Source organism: Zootoca vivipara, chromosome 5 (genome assembly GCF_965207765.1).
Source record: "Zootoca vivipara chromosome 5, rZooViv2.hap1.1, whole genome shotgun sequence".
NCBI classification, from domain to species: domain Eukaryota; kingdom Metazoa; phylum Chordata; class Lepidosauria; order Squamata; family Lacertidae; genus Zootoca; species Zootoca vivipara.
This window is the reverse complement of record NC_142588.1, coordinates 17,441,164-17,454,520: the sequence shown is the minus strand read 5'-3', so window position 1 is coordinate 17,454,520 and position 13,357 is coordinate 17,441,164. Positions and strand designations below refer to the sequence as shown.

The 13,357-nt window shown below is 41.8% G+C and overlaps 1 long non-coding RNA gene across 1 annotated transcript; it reads right to left on the bottom strand.

Annotated features, from left to right (window-relative positions):
- Window positions 1-233: 233 nt before the first annotated feature.
- Window positions 234-5,236, bottom strand: LOC118096364 (uncharacterized). The gene is made up of 3 exons (XR_015950149.1): window positions 4,148-5,236; window positions 2,657-2,896; window positions 234-1,508 (listed from the first exon to the last, which is right to left on the bottom strand). It is a non-coding gene; the product is annotated as an uncharacterized LOC118096364 (long non-coding RNA).
- Window positions 5,237-13,357: the final 8,121 nt, after the last annotated feature.

Here is a 13,357-nt window from a genome sequence, read left to right as displayed (position 1 = left end):
GTGCATTGCCACATCAGTTTAATGCAGAGTTCTCATTGCCCATTTCCCCTCCCTTTTTGAGTCTTTATATGAAAACAATCCCTGCAGTTTGATAACACAGTATTTGGCTTGAGTAAAAAAATTGCCTCAGCATAAAGCAGGCATTAGCCAGACCAAGAAATCAATTCAGCAGTGAGGATTTTTATTATTCAATCATGTAAGTAATTAAAACCATTGATTGATGGTATGGCAACACAGCTGAAGCTCTCTCACTCATGCCCCAGCAGAATGGTTTGCATCCCCTATTCTCATCTGCGAAACAGCACACGGGCCCACTGATAATATTTCCCTAACTTATACTGTACACATCTGCAACTCTCAGCAAAAACATGGGACCCAATAACTCAAGAAGCCATCTTATTAGGGATATAGGTAAAGATAAAGGGGCCCCTGACCATCAGGTCCAGTCGTGTCCGACTCTGGGGTTGCGGCGCTCATCTCGCTCTATAGGCTGAGGGAGCCAGCGTTTGTCCGCAGACAGCTTCCGGGTCATGTGGCCAGCATGACAAAGCTGCTTCTGGTGAACCAGAGCAGCACACGGAAACACTGTTTACCTTCCCGTCGGAGCGGTCCCTATTTATCTACTTGCACTTTGATGTGCTTTCGAACTGCTAGGTGGGCAGGAACTGGGACCGAGCAGACACCTGTAAATAAATGTACCACTACTGTGGAACTGCCATCAAATCATTTGAAACTGGAGAATTGTACATACTTGTTGTTTAGTCGTTTAGTCGTGTCCGACTCTTCGTGACCCCATGGACCATAGCACACCAGGCACTCCTGTCTTGCACTGCCTCCCGCACTTTGGTCAAACTCATGTTCGTAGCTTCGAGAACACTGTCCAACCATCTCGTCCTCTGTCGTCCCCTTCTCCTAGTGCCCTCAATCTTTCCCAACATCAGGGTCTTTTCCAGGGAGTCTTCTCTTCTCATGAGGTAGCCAAAGTATTGGAGCCTCAGCTTCAGGATCTGTCCTTCCAGTGAGCGCTCGGGGCTGATTTCCTTCAGAATGGATAGGTTTGATCTTCTTGCAGTCCATGGGACTCTCAAGAGTCTCCTCCAGCACCATAATTCAAAAGCGTCAATTCTTCGGCGATCAGCCTTCTTTATGGTCCAGCTCTCACTTCCATACTGGGAAAACCAGGCGTCTTTTAATTTCGTGACTGCTTTCACCATCTGCAGTGATCAAGGAGCCCAAGAAAGTAAAATCTCTCACTGCCTCCATTTCTTCCCCTTCTATTTGCCAGGAGGTGATGGGACCAGTGGCCATGATCTTGGTTTTTTTGATGTTGAGCTTCAGACCATATTTTGTGCTCTCCTTTTTCACCCTCATTAAAAGGTTCTTTAATTCCTCCTCACTTTCTGCCATCAAGGTTGTGTCATCTGCATATCTGAGGTTGTTGATATTTCTTCCGGCAATCTTAATTCCGGCTTGGGATTCATCTAGTCCAGGCTTTCGCATGATGAAATCTGCATATAAGTTAAATAAGCAGGGAGACAATATACAACCTTGTCGTACTCCTTTCCCAATTTTGAACCAATCAGTTGTTCCATATCCAGTTCTAACTGTAGCTTCTTGTCCCATACTATTTTGGATAAAACATTGTATAAAATGCTTTGGTGCAATATACACCAAGCTAACACACTACTGCAATGTATATCGCAGACAAAAATAAGGAAATTTCCCCAATTCCACTGCCTTAATGTCAACCACCACCACCCCTGTATTTTGCTCAAAGCTGCTCTGGGTTTTGCTCTGCCATAGCCCATTGTGGCTTACTTTATAAGCAAAGAGCGTGCATTTCAGTCAAAGACAAACCAGCAAAACATAACAGTCCTACAACAGGGCATCAACAGTTAAGAAAAAACCTCAAGAGCTACAGCATATGAGCTCTGAGCTTATACCAAGATTGGGGATCCTCTGGCCCTTCAGATACTGTTACACTAGAACTTCCATCACCTCGGACTATGCTAGCTAAGGCTGATGGTAGCTGGGAGTTCCCCATCCTTGGCTAGATCAGGGGAAGAGGCTAAAAACTGAATACCTGAAACTCATGCCTACATCATTTTTTTTAAAGCACCTCCCCCCATGGTGATAATAAATTGCAAAGTATACACAGGAATAAATAAGTGGATCTATTAACTGTATTTATTGGTTTCATAAAATGTGTAGGTCCCTCCCTGTTCCAAAAAAAGGTTTTATTTTGCAAGCATAAATATTGCAAAATATTGAGAAAGCCCTAATATCATTCCATCTATTGATACTTGGCTATCAGAGTAGACCCAGGTAGAAATGAATAAGGCCAAAAAAAACAAAAAACTGGAAGGTTAATGTTTTGGTACTGTAATTATCCAAATTGTTTAGTCAAGCCGCACCTATTACCGTATCTATGGTGTAGCTGTCTCTTATTTCTTTCCCTAGACTGCAGCAATACAACCTTGCAGCATGGAAACAATGGCTGTGCTGTGAGCATCACTACTGTACAGTATCTACCTTCTGCGTTTTTGTAGCACTGTACCAGTCAGCATGATAATACAAGTCAGACTTGGATGCGAAACAAAAGAATTCCTGTGAACAGATGCTGGATATCAATGGAGTTTGGGTTGTGTCTTTTTACCTGAGTTTAAGCCAAGACGTATAAATCATCATTGCAGCTTTTTCGTTCCACTTCTTCTACTTCTTCCTGGCAATGCACTTAGACATGCAAAGTCTTAAAATGACGACATCTTCCTCTCCTGTGCGTTGACTTCAAGTAATTAAAGCTATAATAGGTCTCTCTGTGAGTTGTCAGCTTTTCAGGCAAGGCTTCCTCAAAAACTGATGGTGGGGGTGGGGTGTGAGCATATATAAAGAGGGGCTGGGGAGGGGAAGAGAAAGGTTATATCAGGCCTGTTTTAACATAATGAAAGGGAGTGGCATATTTCCAGATATAGTAACTAAAACCAATGCAAGAGAGAGGTTTTAGTTTGTTCTCAGAGGACAGCATCGAGATAACATTTCTAATTTGTATGTTTCACTCTGTTTTAGGTCCCTTCTGTTCTCCTCTTTCCCAACCTCAAAGCCAAACATAACTTTCCACATATGGAAATGTAGTCGACTCAGAGCCTTTTTGGTCCCCAGTATTGAAATACCCAATAGTCACTGAAAGTTGAGAAAGAGATTATAGATATCGGGGTTTATGCTTTATTTCAACCTTTCATATGCAGCTGTAGAAAGCAGATCCAGCTGAGCCCAAGGGTGGTGTGTTCTTCTGCAATGGCTATTCCAAAATATCTGCTAAGAGTTGCAAAATCATAATCCCGGCAAGCACTGGGACTGGGGGCTAGAAAGCACTGGGGGGAGGAAGCACTGGGGACAGCTTCCACTTCTGAGAAGATCCTATCCACCTTAGGCTTTGGGATCTGGCAGATCCTGGCACTGTGCTGGCATATGGCATGTTTCTGTGTATATTTGTATGTGGTATGCTTCTGGGAGCATATGGAGGGAGAGACTACTATGGAGGGAGAGACTACTACTTCATTTGAGTAGCAGTTCCTGGACTGACTCACTTGGTCCCTAACAACCTGCAAGAGGAGAAGACTGAAAAACAGAAGACAAGAGTGTGTGGCTGAAGCTTAAGTTGTACTGCATCATCACAATACAAAGTACTTACTCTTTACTTGGCAGAAAAATTAAGGCAGGCAAACCTAACTTTCAGTTTCCAAGTTTTTTGGTGCCTGAGCGAATTTGTCAACATATGAATGCTTATTTTAAAATAAAGGGTTTTTTAAAACCCTGGACAATGGGATCCCAGTGATTGATGTAAATGTTTCTTAAACTTCAGTCACTTTTACTGGCTCTGGATCTGAATTCTGTGGTCATGATAAAAGGTAGAAATAAAGTATAAAACAATGTATCTATCCTGCTGCTTAATTACAGTTTTTGACAGTTATCATAAGATGCCCATTGGTTTCCTTGACCTTGCAAACATGGGACATATAACCATATCCACTCTTTGTGCTATATTTCATGAAATACAATTTTTAAAAATAGCATCATATGATCCTCAGCATTGATCCAATGCATTGTGGGAATTATTTTGGGAAGCCTACTCAATTGAACAATTTACCTGCCAACGATTCTCCATCACGAGGAATTTTCATATGAAACTACTGTATTATTCATCATGTTTGCCCAGGAGAACAGGTAGCCCTTATACCAACTTTTCAAGATTATTTTTAGAAGTCTGCTTCCTGCTGACTGTACTTCCACCATCCACCACCTAAACATACCAAAAAGAAAAACAAGAAATAGCTCCTCTTTTTGTCAAAAGAAAAGAAAAATGCTGTTTTCCTTCCCAGAAACTTCTCCCACAGCACATAACAGCCAGGCTGTCCAGTACCAGTGAACTCCCTCAACCTAGTGTCTGTTTAAAAACCAACTGCTTCTATCACCTTAGAATAGAATCTATGCAAATCTGTACAGTCAAATCTTTCCAAATCAATACAGAGCAGAATCTTCAGTCAACTGCCCAATAATGCTGAATATATGTAAAACAGTCAGCCTTACCTTGAGCTTGTGAGTTTGACTAAAGTAAAAGGCAATGGTCACATTGCTTTAATTTTATTATTCCTCCTGTCCCTCACTAATGGCATCTGATTGGATTTGGGAAGAGTCAGTGGCAGCTACAGCTGCCAACTTTCTACAAAGCACTGTAGCTGTCTCTTTGGCAGGCATCAGGAGGTGTTAATGTTTATTTCCAAGCTGTAGAGTTTCACCTGCTGATTTCCTCCCATCAAAAAGCTGTTAAAGGCATAGAGCAGGCCAGGCAGCTGGAAGGAATAGGAAAATACCTCCACTGATGGATTCAGCTAGCTGCTGGAGGCAGGAAAGAGTCTATGCCCTACATCTTCAACTCAACAGCAAAGAAACAAACAATTGTGTCATAATAAAACATTAGGTGCACTGTAGCTTGCCTTGCAGGTCTTAATTTGCCTCCTTCACTCAGCTTTTACAAGGAGAAGAGAAATTACCTTTGAATGGGGGAATCACATTTGTGATTGTACAAACTTAGTAGTGTGTGGAAAAACAAACCACACACTCCTACTTCCTCCTGTTCTCAGCACAAAATGTTGTTGATGGCATAAATACCCAAGCGGACAAAAAAACCTCTTGTTCTAAAACTAGGGTTGCCAGACTCAATAGAGGACAGGACTTCTGTGCCTTTAATTGCCCTGTTCTCTTTTGAGTCTGGAAACCTTAAAGAGAAACCAGCAAACCCTTTGCTTGGAAATTAAACAAAGGGTCTGCTGATTTCTCTTAAAGGTTTCCAGACTCAAAAGAGAACAGGGCAATTAAAGGCACAGAAGTCCTGTCCTCTAATGAGTCTGGCAACCCTACAGCTTCCAAAGTTGATCTGAATGTATAGGGAGAGTGAATTCATCATTTCTCCCCAGCATCTGAACTGTAATGTAATCAAGACAATTTCCCAGACAATTAAAACATTGCACAAAATAAGGACTTGAGAAATCAGTATACATTGCTGTATCTACACACACACACACACACATTATGTTGTGTTGTGTTTTGTTATGTTGTTATATTATGCTATGCTATGCTATGTTATGTTATGTTTCTGTTATGTTGTTATGTTATATTCAGAGGACACACCACAACAGGATTGCAGCGCAACCCATTTTGACTTCCCCCTCATTTTATTGGCCCTGCACCTTTAACAGAAACCTAACAGATGTTAGACAGGGCTAAGTGGGTTTGCTATTTCCTTGGCATGGAGATATAAGCAATGCGGCAAACTCCATGTGCTAAATTTAAAAGCACAGAATCAGGACCACTGAATGAACGTGGGGTGGAACACTAGGACCCCTTAGGGTCTGATGTAGACAATTTCTCCACGCACACGCACACACACACACACACACACACACACAATAGTGATAAAATTCTACCACTTTAATGGAGGGTAAAGTCTGCTACAGGACATGTCAGGTGAGATTTTACCCAAGGACTGCCTGACTCACAGTTCAAACTTGGCCATTATGCTACACCAGCCTTCCCTTGATCATTACCAGAAGGTTAAAGAATCCACCATCAACCGACACTGTCTCAGAAGATGTATAGCCACGCTTGACATCTGGCTGGCATCAAGGGCCCCAGGCCCACATAAAGATCATTAGGGGATTAAAATTTCTTTCTTCTTCTTCTTCTTCTTCTTCTTCTTCTTCTTCTTCTTCTTCTTCTTCTTCTTCTTCTTCTTCTTCTTCTTCTTCTTCTTCTTCTTTCCTTTTGTAAAACACATGAACTGGGCAGGTTGATTTTCTTAATTAGGAATTATTTTAATGTCTTTTTTTTTGCATTTTGTACAAGTTTGCAGTTGGGACTTTGAGCTTTGCAGTATATCTGTTAAAGTTCAATGCCTCTGTGCTAAGTGAACATTAATAAAAACTGAGAAGTGTTGGCTCTTTCCTTCGACATGTAATTTATTCAGATTCACTGACATTTGTGCTATATATATATATATATATATATATATATATATATATATATCCAGATTAACCTGCAGAAGGAGCATTATGTTTGCTCAGAAGATTATGTGGCCGGAAACCTATTGCACACCCACAAGTTGCTCTCAGTTAAGGGAGCATGGGTAATGTCAGCATACCATATCACATAAAACCACCTTGGAAGGATTTGATCCTGTGTGTCAACATGACATTATCTTAAAAAGTCAAGGAAGCTTCCTGGCACGACTAAAACCAGTGTTACAGGCATCCTCAGCCCGCACTAACAATGCTGCAAGATTGTTTAGTAAGGTTCAAGGGTACATGTAAATATTAGCCATCTCCGCAACCCAAACCCTGGTGGGGAGGGCTTCTCACATATATCAAATTTGCATGTAAAAATGTTGCAGTGCGTGTCTTACAATTTTATAATGAAGTTTTATTTTGTAAGTGGCATGAATTATAATCATTAACGGACTGTATTCTCAATAGATGAAGTTTGGGTGAGAAGAGTAGGGCATCGCACATCCCCCCAAGCAGGGATCAACGTCTTGCATTTGGAAAGAGGCTGAGGCTGAACGGTGTTTGGGACATTGTGCATGGTGGGTGTGGAGAAGGTTCCCTCCATGTGCAGCCATCCCCACAACCGAGGAATGGATTTTGCCCTTCCCCGTGAAAGTAACCTTGTGAAACCAATACTTTTGATGAAATGACGGAAATTAAATCACTTCACAAAATCATTATTTCACTCACTGGTTTAATAAAATGGCTAAATTGTTCAGTCATTTGGGGAAATGACTGACATTGTGAGCATATTAATACACTCTGTTTCACTGCATCAGCAGCTTCACCTGGAGTGGCAAACTAGAGTTCTGGGCCCAAGCGTTGTCTGGGCAACGACAGACTGTTATTGAAAGAAGAGATCCAAACTGGTCAGTTGGTTCCAGGGAATCAGTGGGATGTGGGAAGGCCTGATCTTAAGTTACCAGTGAGTTTCTGATGTTTATTTAAAGGGCTATTCAAAAACCAATTATCAAATGACCAAGTGCGACTGTGGAAGTTTTTGGAACTTGCAACCGTGGCCAACCAAAGGGACTGGATCAGCCAACATTAACAGGAAATGATCCCCAATTCCTGTGTGAAGTACGAGGTATGAATTTATCTCAGTAGGATTTAAAGCTTATGGAATAGTGACATTTTGTGACAGCAGTAGCCTTGGCCTGTTGTAGCAAAACACACATGCACTTCATTAATGTTTTCATTCTCCATTGTGGTAGTGTTGTTTTTAAATTCACCCTCGCCACATACACCTGTCACCCATGGATGGATCTAACAATTAAACTGAAAAGAGCAGCCAAAGGTCCTCTAAAGTCCTCCTCTGTCCTCTCTGGTTCTGCCTTGCTTTCTCTCTGAGGCATATGGCATCTGAACTTGCCCTCCATCTGAATGAAGCAAAGCAGGAACCAATCCATCCATTACACAAACAGACAGTTTACAGAGGACAAGATCTATACTGACAATAATAATAAAAAGTTCCATGATTGATAAATGCACATGGGGGAAAAGTGGAGGGGAATCCAGGACAGAAAGAATAAGTTTTGCTCTAAGGACCATCAATTTTGTATTGTTATTATTCTGCTTGAAGTAGGGATTGGTGAGCACAGACAAGCGTAGATTTTTAACATGATACAAGATGATAAATGTTTTTAAAAGGTGTTGGCTCCAGGCACACGTTATACTCCCCCCCCCCCAGCCCCCTGTTCAAGCCCAGTGGTTTTACCAGTCTGCTCCTGGCATTGCTGGGTACAGAGGAGAGTTCAACATTTACTGAAATGTAGAATGAAAGCAAAATGCTCACCTGTGCCCAAGGAAGCAAGTAACCGAGTTGTGCAGAGTTGTTAGGATAGCCTGATTCTGCTCCCAGAGCTATAGTTCCCAGAGCTCCCCTGAATGAGGGATGATTGTTAAACCAATCTGAGAATTGTAGCTCTGCAGGGGGAATAAGGGCCTCCTAGCAAGTCTCAGTGGTGCCCCACCATAGGATCTATTGGGGAAAGGCCATAACTTAATGGCAGGGCATCGACTTTGTCCCCAGTTCAGTCCCCAGCATCTCAAAGGAAGGCTGGGAAAGAGTCCTGTCTGAAGCTCTGGAAAGGCAATGCTGAACGAAATGGACCAATGACTCAGTATAAGGTAGCTTCCCATATTCCTACAAACTGGACCTTTAAGCAGGAAGATGAAAAGCTCAGTCTAAGAAGAGCTTATGGAAGAGACAAGGAAACAATAGACCTAAGTGCTTGACTAGATTCATTTCTGCCCACAAGCTACATCCAATTTATACTGATTGACCAACTGCAGTGACCTTTTTAAAATTCATGGTTAACATTTGCACTTTTATATACGAGGACAAGGAAAGCACACTTGGGTGCTTCCAACAAATGCTTCTGTGTTATTTGAATTTGAAAGAAGCACATTAGGTAGAATAAACGATGCATGGTTTGAGGGTTCCTATATATTAACGGAAAACATATTCTGTTTCAACAGAATATTACCCAATGGAGTGAGAATTTGCACTTGGTTTTGACTGCAAAGACACTTTTTAGGATTTCACAAGACGGCATATGCTTTCATGTGAGACTGAGGTTTGGCGTGGTCAGTTTGGCTAGGAGTACAATAAAAAAAATACACACAGCAGCATCCTAAGCAACAGTAGAATGCAACCTGAGGGGTTCAGCACACGATCCTGCCTTTCCTTGGGAGACCAAGTGGAATGGAAGTGTTGGGCAGCACTTCCTGAAGGCAAGCTGCCCTCTACCCACCCTTCCCTCCGGAAGAAAAATAAGGTTCCCCACGTCTGCTATTCATGTTTACCTAGAAAATAAATCTGAGTTCAACAGGGCTTACACACTGCACAGGGGTGCAGTCTTGGTATAATTGTAATTGCAGTTTAAATATTTATTCAAACTGTTCTCTTGTCAATCAATGACCAACCAGTATATGTAGTGCGGCAAAATAGTAAAATATTTTCTCATCAGCTAGGGTAAAAACCGCATGCAGCCATCTTGCTAAAGCAAAGCAAGTCTGGGACTGGTCTGGGAAACTCAGTGTATGCTCCCTTGAGTGCTAGGATGGAAAGAAAAGCTGGATATTAATGTAATAAATACATAAATATGGCAAAAGTTAGCAACTTAATTTCAGAGGTGCCCAAGGCAACTTTTAAGTACTGTAACTCTCCTATTGGTTCCTTTCCCTGATAATCTCCAAATAAGTTCCATAAGGGCAACTTTGTTAGTCTTTTTTTTTTTTACTGAAAAGTAATCTTCTGATACCTTAAAGACTTAACACACTCATTATGGCATAAGGAGGTGGATGTCAAAGATTTCTAAGGGTCCAGTGAAAAGCAATTGCTCAGTTAAGCAGTCATTGTCTTCCTTTCGTTACGACAGTTTTGGAAGATAATCAGCCTCCTGCTGCTGAATTTGAAACTATGCTTTTTGTTCTGCATCAATCAAGGTGGGGCATCATCATAAATGAATATGTGCACTGAGCAAAAATAGAAACCATTGAAACTCACCAACTATTAAGTCCATGGGAAGTTGGCCACAGTCCTCTTTCCACCTGGAGCCTCTCCGCCAAATCCAATGGATGCAGCCAGTTTTGTGCCTCAGCCCTCAACCTGTCTCTACATCTCTCTCCTAGTCCACCTATGCAAAACATAGAAGAGTGAGGCCTTTGCATTTGTGTGTTCGGTTTGGAAGCTCCCTGCTGAAACTTGGTAAGACCACCATTTTGACTGCTTAGAGTTGGCTGTCTTTATAGGAAGCTAAGCGATTTGTTTATTCCCGTTCCAATACCCTTGTCCAGGGGTGGGGAGCATCAGGTCCATAGCTGCCAAGTTTTCCCTTTTCTCGCGAGGAAGCCTATTCAGCATAAGGGAAAATCCCTTTAAAAAAGGGATAACTTGGCAGCTATGATCAGGTCTTTGGACTCTCCCTAGGCTGTACCTTCTCTCTTGCCCACTTTCCATGCCAGCCCTGCTCCATAACCTTCCCAGAGTGTTTCTGTGTGGCTGAAATGTGTTACTGAACAGTGATGATGCCTCTTGGAAAATGTAATTGGGTTTACAGAAACTTGTGCTTGGCTGGAATATATAACCTACCATGCAATTATAGGAGTCATACCCATTGCCCCGTCCCCTTTCGCCTCTGGCCCCACCCACCACAGGCATGTGGCCCCTGGTTGACCATGAGGAAATGTGGTCCTTGATTAAAGATCCAAGCCTTGTCTAGATGATGAGCAGGATACACAGAGGAGAGGGTTGTGATCATGGTGACAAACCCTATTCCCAGCCTTTGTCCATTCAGCCAAATATATCTATGTCGAACCTATGAATACACAACTCGTACAGACCACTGTGGTGTAGTACTGAGCATGTCAGATGAGGACTGAGGACACTAATGCAGGAGTGTCAACTTGGCCCCGCGACTGTGGGTGCCCTACAGCATGTATGACACTGAAATTTGCAGGTGTCCAGTCCCTTCATGAAGAATTTTGTTGGTGCTTGGGCAGCAGGGCAGCCAGGAAGTTCGCATCTATGCCCTAATGTCTCACCCTGCCAGGGGTTGCCTGGAATGGAGCTTGAAAACCACTCTTAAATTCACCATTAATCCACTGTGACACTACATTTAGAGCAACGAGGAGAGATGAAAATGTTGGCTCCCTCTTTCGCTTGCTAGTCACCCAACTTTCCTTTCAGCGCTACTGCATATGCCCATACTACCACTGTCACCTGTCACCCTGTAAACTCACCAGGCACTTTGCCCAGCCCCCAAATCTGGATCCGTCAACAGCTGCCTTTCCTAAGAGAAGCCTCTCCCTCTGCCACCTCCCCACCCAGAATCATGAGCACCCTGAGAGTGTGATGGGAAGACTGGCTTATGGTTTCATTCCTACCTTTGTCATTTGTGTCTCTAATATTTTACTGTGTTTTTCTGGCCTCAGCCTGTAAAAGGGAGATGGAATAGCCTTTACGGTTTCCCCACCTCTAAACTGTGAACTGTTAAAATAAAAAGACTTTTAAAAAAACACTGTAAAATGAGCAAGCTCTGCAAATAGGACCGAATAATCTTCCAGTATTTGCATATTAATCCAACACCTACAGATACATCTGATACACCATTATATGGTCATATAATCAAGTTCATGGCAAGCTGCTCCAGGGGATGGAAAATTTCTGCTCTGCATTGACCTCAGCTGTGGGTCTATGGAGAAACAGACTCCAGAAAACACATTTAATGTCTTAATGTCTTTTATCCAGCACAGCCGCTTCCCACTTTAGGAGGCTAGTGGCAACCAGATAAGATATCTGCCCCTGATCATTGGTCAAACACACAAACTTTTTATACAAGTCTATATTAGATTCTCCCCAGGTTGTGCAATTTAAAAACATTGTGTTGCCAAAAATCTGCTCTGATGCTTTGCAAAAATCTAATGAATTTTAATTTATTTTAAACTTTATTTCAACAAAGTATGAAGGGACATGGGACTTTTAACCTCCTGTCACACATATTGGCCCAGTGTTCAGGCAAAGATAATGACACAGAAAAATAAGAAGTAAATCACAAAAAGAAATTTTTAAATGTCAGTTGTCAGCAAGTTCATGTCTATTCTGACTGCTGATGAAGTTAGCTGTAATAATAATTTTTAAAATTCTACAGGAAGCTGAGATGCAGTTTGAATTTTAATAACTTGCCTTCATCCTTTGTCCCCTGATTGATTGGTCTGTCTGCAATTCAAAACCACGACGTCCCTTTTTATCAATGGCTTGTCTGGCCAGCAAAGTGCAGGAACTGAACAACTCAATGGCCATTCACAGGCCAACAGTTGCAGAAAAAGCAGACCACTGCAGCAAGTTAATGGCAAATCAGGCAGAATATGCTTATAAGTGCCAGTTTCATGCTATGAATGATCAATGTTTAGTTTTCAGCCCTTGATTGCTTCTTCCCTGCAATTAAAAGGGAACATATCATTCAGATTAAAATCTGAATTGTATGCAGAATCATAGGGCTAAGTGAAGGTGGCATAATCTGTTACAGAGAGTGGGGATTGTGTATTACTGGTCTTTCATAAGTGGGTAACATAAGGGGCATCACAATATCAGTTGTTGTTTTCAAACAGAAATATTGTTTTCAAACAGAAATCTGTGACACCACTGATATGTTCTTAGACTCCAATTCCTAATCACTGACCATACTGGAGTTGGAGTCCAACAACCTCTGGTGTCTCACAGATTCCCCACCCCTGAGAGAGAGATTGCTAGGATTTTGCAGAGCAAGCCAACACATTAAGAATTGAAATACATTTGTAGTATCTGGCAATGGCATACCTTCCTGCGCTGCTTGCGAGTTTTCAGAAGTATCTGGATCGCTGCTATTGGACTAAGATGAATTTGGTGTACTTTTGTTGCAGCGGTCAAACACAATTATCACCCAAACATACAGGAAACAGCTTCTCTTTTTTGCAGTTTAATTTCCCTGCCAGATTCTCCTCTGACACCCCTACCCCACAAATAATGCATTTCCAAGCCAGATCCTCAGAAATAATTTTCCCTTTCACTATTAATTCTCCCCAATCAGTATTTTACAAGATTGCCTCAAAAAAAGTTTCCCTTGATTTGACTGTTTTGATATGTTAGGAAAAAAGAAAAAAAAATGTTAGAAGTACAGGGAATCCTTATAGCATTAGCCAGCTGTTTTTGAAATATTCCATTCACTGTCCTTTGCTCTTACTGAGTTAAAAAAATACAAAAATACGATTTAGGA